The sequence below is a fragment of the Lepeophtheirus salmonis genome, chromosome 1, assembly GCF_016086655.4.
Source record: "Lepeophtheirus salmonis chromosome 1, UVic_Lsal_1.4, whole genome shotgun sequence".
In the NCBI taxonomy this organism is placed as follows: Eukaryota; Metazoa; Arthropoda; class Copepoda; order Siphonostomatoida; family Caligidae; genus Lepeophtheirus; species Lepeophtheirus salmonis.
This window is the reverse complement of record NC_052131.2, coordinates 43965965-43974186: the sequence shown is the minus strand read 5'-3', so window position 1 is coordinate 43974186 and position 8222 is coordinate 43965965. Positions and strand designations below refer to the sequence as shown.

The 8222-nt window shown below is 31.8% G+C and overlaps 1 long non-coding RNA gene across 1 annotated transcript; it reads right to left on the bottom strand.

Annotated features, from left to right (window-relative positions):
• Window positions 1–5247: 5247 nt before the first annotated feature.
• LOC121129700 (uncharacterized) lies at window positions 5248–7385 on the bottom strand. Its single transcript, XR_011783932.1, has 2 exons — window positions 7177–7385; window positions 5248–5476 (listed from the first exon to the last, which is right to left on the bottom strand). It is a non-coding gene; the product is annotated as an uncharacterized lncRNA (long non-coding RNA).
• Between the last annotated feature and the right edge of the window lie 837 nt (window positions 7386–8222).

Genomic DNA, 8222 nt, shown 5'->3' with positions numbered 1-8222 from the left:
GAGGGATATATCTAGTGATGTAAATCTTGTTGTGAGAGGACAATTTGCAGAAGAACATTTTGCCGAACGGACAATTCGCCGAAGAATGAATTGCCGATTATATATTATGCCGAATGGCAATTTGCCGGACGTACATTTTGTCGAAGGATTATTTGGGACATTTGGCCGAAACATGATATTTAATAAATACTGTATTGATATATAGGATTGCATATTTTTATTTTAATAACTCTAATTTATAATAAAAGATCATTGAATTTATTCCTCTATAAGTGAGCTTCATTTCCTTTCAATTATATTCAAAACCTGATTGAACATTCATGTGTGTTCCTTGTTCCGGAGAGTTATAATTGTAAATCCTTCTTAGAGTATAATTGAGGATCGACATTAGAGTGTTTCTTGGCATTGTCCTTGTTTATGATTACTTTCTCCCCTCCTCCCTAGTAACTTGACTAATGATATTCACTTGTCAGGCTACATACAGTCCAATAATGATAATGATCTTGGTGGGGAAAAAAATTAAGATTCTAAATTTTAAAAACCTAATCAGGATAAAGTTATTCAATCATTGATGAAATATAATTAGTTAGCTCTGTCTAAGCTATACTATGATTACAATTCACAGCTGAAGCTCTTAACTTCAACATCGAAAATGAATTGTATCCAGATCCGGAACCGGGGATATTGTCTCCTCCATTTTACCTAATAATGCCATCAATATTTGACGTAATTTTAATAAACCTAATCCCTGAACATCTGGGCTAAGAAGAGATTCAATTTACCTTGTTTCTAATATGGAGTGCAATTATTCATTCTATTTTATGATATCCCCAAAATTGATAATTTTTTTATAATTTTGTCTGAGAGTACTCAGATTTGGCACAAGGATCTATGATTATATATGTGTCATTATTTTCTTCATATGCAATATATTATATTTATTGTCGAAGACATCCCAGTTAACTTTTGAAAGTGGTCTTCAAACGAGAACAGTGATTAATTTCCAAATGATGCATTGTTAATTTTGAACCCACCCTTTGCAAAAAAACAAAACAACAATATATAAAAATGGAAAATGGATTGCCTGTCTTGTATGTCTCAGTAATAGTAAAATTGATTATCATGTTAGAAACATGAGTAATGAATATGAAACTTGGTGATTTTTCATCCAAGAATGTTCAAAACAAGGCAGTACAAAACGTGATGTTATATTAAACCAACCAGTAAACAATGATTTCTTTTCTTCCATTGCAAACTCTAGATACGTTTGCACAAGATATTTGAATCTATATTATTTGATATTAAAAAAAAACTTTACTCGTCTAAGGATTGAAGAGAGCAATGTCAGTTAATGCATTCATATGGAGATACTTCCTTTCATCTTTTAAGGGGAGCTATTAGATACAGAAAAATGAATCATTCGTATCAAATTGATGTAAATTCTATTATCATTTATAAATAATAATATTTTCTTAGTATGGATAAGAAAGTTATACTCAAATTACACCTTATTAAAATGTCCGGTAATTAGGACATTATAACGAGAAACATTGGCTATGAATCACATGCAGTTTAAAGATGGGATCTTCAAGGATTCGAATCGGTTCAGATCTTAAAATGTAAACGTTTAGGTAAATTTGGGGTATCCGAAACCAAAATTAGACAATGTCAAGAATTTTATGAACGTTTTATCTAAAGTTCAGTACTTAATAAAATCGGATCCGAATTACAGTTATATTTTACTTTTATAATAAAATTAGGCACATCATTACCAATAGGTAACAACGTGTATCTCAAACCTCTCCTCCGAAAATAGACAAACAAAAAAAAGACCCGAATTCTAGTTAGTAGTTAGTTTAGTTTTTTTGAAGGGATTATTCAATACTATTTTATAATTGTTCAAAGCTTTAAAAAAAAATCGAATTCAATCAACCAATATTAAATATACTGATTAGATGTAAAAAATAAGTAACAGGGTCATACCACGTCAAGTATACACACCCTCACGGCATGACCATCACTGATTTTGATGATTTTTGTTGAGCTGGCTTTTCTAAATGGATTAAGAGAGTGTGAGAAAAATATTAGGGTAATAAGACTCACCTAGCCGTTCTAGGCCCCCTCAAAGTTGGGGCTGATGCGTTGGACTTGTGTTGTTTAGGAGGTCATAATTCCGATCATGGTGGCTCGATTTTTACATAAAGTACGTCAAAAGATGCACAAGAACACAAACTTTAACTCATATTCAATTATAATCTTATTTTGATCAAAAATAAAAGTTTGGGGGTCTGGTGCAGCCTTCAAAATGACGCCCCTGCCAAGCAGCAAACCCAATTTTGTTTTAACTTTCGTAGAAGATGTATCAGTGTATATTTTCAAATATATCCCAAATTCAAAGTGGGATCTGAATGGGATCACTTCCAATGAGAGCATTAACTAGAGTATATAGCCGATTTATAGCATAATGTTATTATTGTTCTATAATGTTTTAATAAACAAAGTGGTCGAATTTTATCGTTCTGATGATACAAGTAGAGTGCTACCTGGTAACAAAGATTATGTTGTAATACGAGAGCCTAGGGCAAGAAATGCATACAAAAGCGATGAATTCGGAATAATTTAAGAGAACTTTATCAGAGATTTAAAGATACAAATCCAAATTTGAGCATTGGACTTTCAAAATTTTCTTCCCTTCGATCAACAGACTGTGTTCTTGCTGGTACTAATAGTACACACTCTCTATGGGGTTGCACTTTTCATCAAAACATTAAACTTATAATCATAGGATCGAGAATGGCCGAAAGTTGCTGTACATCTATACCAGAAACGACAAGTAGATCACTTTAAGGAAAAATTGTGTCATATTAAAAAAATATATTACTTTTCCGACGGGTGTGGGATTATGATTGAATATAAGTTAAAGTTTGTGTTATTGGGCATCTTTTGACGTTTTTTTTTTAATCGAGCAACTGCAAGGGGAATTATGGTCTTCTAAACAACACTGGTCCAACACACATTAGGCCGAACGGGCCTAGAATGGCCCAGGTGAGTCACATAACCTTAATATTTACAACACTCTCTTATTTTATATAGAAAAGGACGCTCACCAATAATCATCAAAATCGGAGATGATCATGCCGTAAATTGCAAAAAGTGTATACACTTGACGTGGAATGACCCAACATCGACATTAGAAAAGCGAATACCATGTAAATTTTTGTGTTAGGGAAGTAACACCGTATGACATAATCACGGACATCCTCTCTAACACAAATATATACACTTTATTTTGTTGTCAGCTGTTTTTGTTTCTGCCTCTTTTCTAAAATCAATGTTCTAAACTCTGATTGGATGAATTAGAATTGAATATGATATTTGAAATGGAACTTCCTTTCACAAAATCAAGTTATACTTTATTACGACCACGAATTACATTTGGAAATACGTTATATTAAAAAAAGTATTGAGGAATATAATACCTAGAATACAGTCTCCTTTGATTTGGAGGTCTGGTTAGATATTTTACAAATAAACCCTCATATTCTTACAGAGAACATAAAAAAAACTCATAAAATGTTTATGGGAACAAGAGGCACAGAGAATGATTCCAACAATTAGAAGAATGCTTAGAATGATATCGGCTTAGTTCTCATTACATTTCATTATATCATTGACCAGAACCTTTACTTAGATCTATAAATCTAACAGTTTAACGTTAGACAAAGGTGATGCCCATATCTCTTTAGAGCTTCAAGCATTCCTCATATTCTTTACTGTGTGAGTAAAGACGTAGTATAATGATCAAGAATATTTCTTCAATTCCATCAATGAGGATGCAAGTCTAACATAGGCAATTACAACCAGAAGAGCACAATTTGAAAATAGGGGGGAGTCGAAGTGACTATGGATGACTCATTATTAATAAACTGATGAATGCCATTACTAAAAACCTATTGCCGGACCGAATAACTGTCCTCCTGAACCCGCTCGCTTCCCTTTCGTATATTTTTTAATTAGATTTACTTTAAAAAATTGTTTATTATTTATGTTTAAAACTCTATTTAATTCATTTGTTTGATTGTTTTATAATGTGCATTAATACGTTGAGCAAAGGCTTCTTTCGTATACTCCAGGGACCAGGGTGTCATTGGGTTGACTGTTAATTCCATTATTATACATATTGATCAACAGCTTGTAATATCCAAAAATTTCGCATAAAGGCCTTTTAAAAAAAAAGTAGCTTTTCCTCGAAAATTGCTAGGGATGCAGAATCTTTTATTTCATGTACATAGATTATTAATGATTTCATTAAAACTATCCGAAAGCCCATGATAGCTCCTACAGAGTCATGGTTGGTGGTTTGATAGTCTCTGTCTCATCACTAAATGTTTTCTTAGCTCAAATTTCTAGAAGACTGCATGACGCTTGGCAATGATTTTAATGAAATTTTGGAGTGTCGAAAAAGGGTGAAATTCCATTCATACTTGTGGAATTTAGTAGGCTATCCCAATAATATATAATTTTATTATATGAATACGATAATAGAATACCAAAATCCAGGGATTATCTTTTAGAATAAAGGAGTACCCTTTCATAAAAATATCTTACAATTTGCGGTTCAATGATATAACTAGCCCCTTAAACATCGTATTAACAGTATTATACTCTAATTCCGGGATAAAAGGTACATTCCCACAAGTCCCTCCTGTAATGTGTAATATTTTGTGAACCATTAGACTTTTATCTATTTCCATTTAAAATATATAAATCCTCTTGCAATTATTATGTATTCTGACTCCTTGTTTTACTGTGCGTAGTTACGATTCCATTTCTAAACGAAATTTACCTATTCAGAATTTAGATTCTACAACACGATGTTATCTTTATTGGATCTTGCAACCATAGATAACTGTTAGACTGCTCAAGTTGTGTGAACAAAACTATTAAATACTCGTTTATAAGTCCATTGTCGCGTGTGGTATTACATATCACAACAACCAAAAATTAATAGGTAGAAAATAGTTGAACTTATATCCCAAATTAATTACCCTAAAACTCATCAACCCAAAAGAAACTCATAACTTTATTAATTAAATATTATTATTAAAACCCGCTCTTTTCATACAGCCGGCCGCTGTTTTTATGGAATATGAAGGTCATTCTACAACAGCACCCTTGATCCGTCAAAGTAAAAGCTTTTATGCTTGCATCCTTTCATGCAAAAATCGATGAAAAAAAAGTCCAAAATCAGGTGGTAGATAGTCATTTATTATTATCCATGGGAATATTATTCAGAATGTTTTTAGGCGAAAGATTATGCAATTTAAATTTTTTGCAAAGGAAAGTATCCAAATGAGGTGTGAGACAAGCATGCTTTGAAATGTATTTACCCATAAATTGAGTTGAGGGCTTCAAATCCACACACGGACTCTTTGAATCTCCAACCACATAGCAAAACTTTCCTTCCTGAAACGTACTTTAAGAAAGAAATAAGTTTAAAATTGATTGAGGGCACAAAAACTGTATATTATTGGCAAAAAGTATATAAGCGATTCAGTTATTTGTCAGTCCGTTAGCCCTATTTGATATTAATCATGACTATGTTAATTTTATTGGGAAAATAAAGCAACCAAAAAGCTGATTTAAATAAGATAATCATGACTATGTTTTTAATTTTATTGGGAAAATAAAAATCAAAGCAAATTGATACCAAAAAGCTCGAAACTTTTTACTTTTCCTATTACACTAAATCGACAACAAAAGAAAGTCTTGGAGCGCTTACAGTTACAGTTTTGTTATAAACTAATAAGCAATTTGATTTTTCCCGCGGAATATTATTGTAATCCATATTCATACAACCTAACCAGCTTATTTTATTAAATTTCTTAATAAATATTAAAAACTTAATTGACCAAAAGTTAATAAAAATCGACTTTTTTTCGAGCATTCTTTAAAAAATGAAATATAAAGTATATTCTACGACTTCAGCTAAGATATAAAGCACTTGAGGAAAAAAATGATATTAGTAAGGTCTTTCATTTTACTTGATTTTTTGGTGGTTATATACATTTTTTATTAAATTTAATCAAGATAAAGTAATAAATATTTCATTTTCCAAATGCTCAATGGTTGTATCAATTTTGATTTACTTTGATTTTTATATGAATAGTTCTTTCATGAAGAAATATGGAACTGAATCATAGTTATACGCAAAAAAACTTGATTTTGAAAAAAAAGGCTTTAAAAGCCTAAACTGTCGAGGTTAAAAGTTTTAATTGTCGTATTCGTGCTCTATGGCTTAAATAACAAAAATAAATTTGGGTCTCAGCCTCCTTGGGAAATTGTTGCATGGTGTTCTTAATGAGTGAAATGAAAGACTAGTTTTATTATACTTAGTTTTGAACCTTAGCTCACTTTAGTCCGATTTAGTTCAAATATGCCCTATTTTGTATAAAAGATGGTTGTCATTTTAAGGTTAACTTTATTATTCTTCTTTTATTAAAATCATTTTACTATTGCAGAAAAATGGGATAGTCCATTTTCACAAGCTTCTGTTGAGACTAATTCTTCACCTCCAAAATCATTCGTAATAGACAGGAACAGATAGTAATTAATATGCCCAAAATACATGATGAAAGTCTTCCAACCAAGCTCCCGGAGCATTTGATGAGTGATTTCAGATGTGTGCTGCCTAGTGTTGGTCTGATGCAGAATCAGAAGAAATAGATAAGCCGAAGGGGAGAATCTCAAAGTAGACGATTTGTTCTTTCATTTTTTTTTTTTTTAATACTACGACCAAATAAACTGTTGACATATTTTGTTGTCTTGCTTGTATTTTTGCCTTTATTATAGAAACACGGTACAACATAGCATATTCTTTTATACAGATGTTCTTCTTTGATGCAAGCTCAAACAAGAACCATTGAACAATACTTTTTCAGAAAGCCATATAGTAATACTCGGTTGCACTTATGCAGAAAATATTCATTTCTCTAACAAATTATTGAAAATATAAAACTTTTTACCACGCCTAATATGTGCAATGCTCTAAATATGTACATACTGAATAACTTTTTTTTGGTTTTATACGTTCCTTATTTTGACATTTTTAGGACAGGTCATAAGACGGGACTGGACCCGAGAAATTCGGACCGACTATAAATGAATACTCCTTACTTTTCACAATTTCCTCGTTTAATTCCAAACATGTCATTATACTGTAAGGGAATACATTGACACAAACAATCCTCCTTGCGGGAGAGAAATGAACCCCCAAAGCCGCCACTAATCCTTCGTGCATGAGCCATGCACATGGTCAATAAGAGAACCAAAACTAAGTTCATGTTTTGACAACAATGGCTCTTGAAATAATGTGTCACTCTTCTTCCTTGATGGAGAGTGTAACTTGAGACGAAAATTCATTCGAAGCAATTGAATTATGATAGCTACAGACTAGGGATGTTTGATCCGTCCCAAAATTATGACGTCTAAAAGACGTCATATTCAACAATTTTGACAAATGACTTCTTCATAAATTTATCTTGTAGTTCTTATACTTATAGGAGTAACAAAATAATTTCTTAATTAAGCCTGATCTAAGAATAGCAGCAACTATTATCCTGCACAAAAGATACTTATTGAGCTTTGACTGAACGGTAAAATGACGAAGAGTGGACTTTAATTTCATAATTGTAATTGATATAGTAATGATACCATACAAAGAGTATTTTAGACTATAGAACGTTATCCATGGACTATTACCAGGAGTAAGACGAGACCGGACCAATTTAAAGTCCCATATAAAGACTGCTGCAGTTCACTATCCCATTTTGGGAGCACATTTCCGCTCTTACTCAATCGAGTCATTTTATTTTTCAATTGAAAAAGCATTTTCCTTAAAATTATTATTAAGAGAAAGAATGATTATTTTGTTTCAATTGCTCTAAACATCCTGAACCCGCTCCTTAATGCTTTGTAAAAGGCCCAATACAACCCAACCCTAATACAAACACTTTTATGAATTAATTTTATTGGTACTAAATTATGCAAAATTTGAAATTAGAAGATATCGATTTGAATCTTTAAAAAAATCACAATTTTGCACATACTTAGATACGATGTAGTAGCCAAATATGTTTGATCTCAAATTACTAGCAAAAATATTGAAATTTTGCTATGGCAAAAATGAGGATAAAAAGCTAAAGGGACTTATATGGGATACT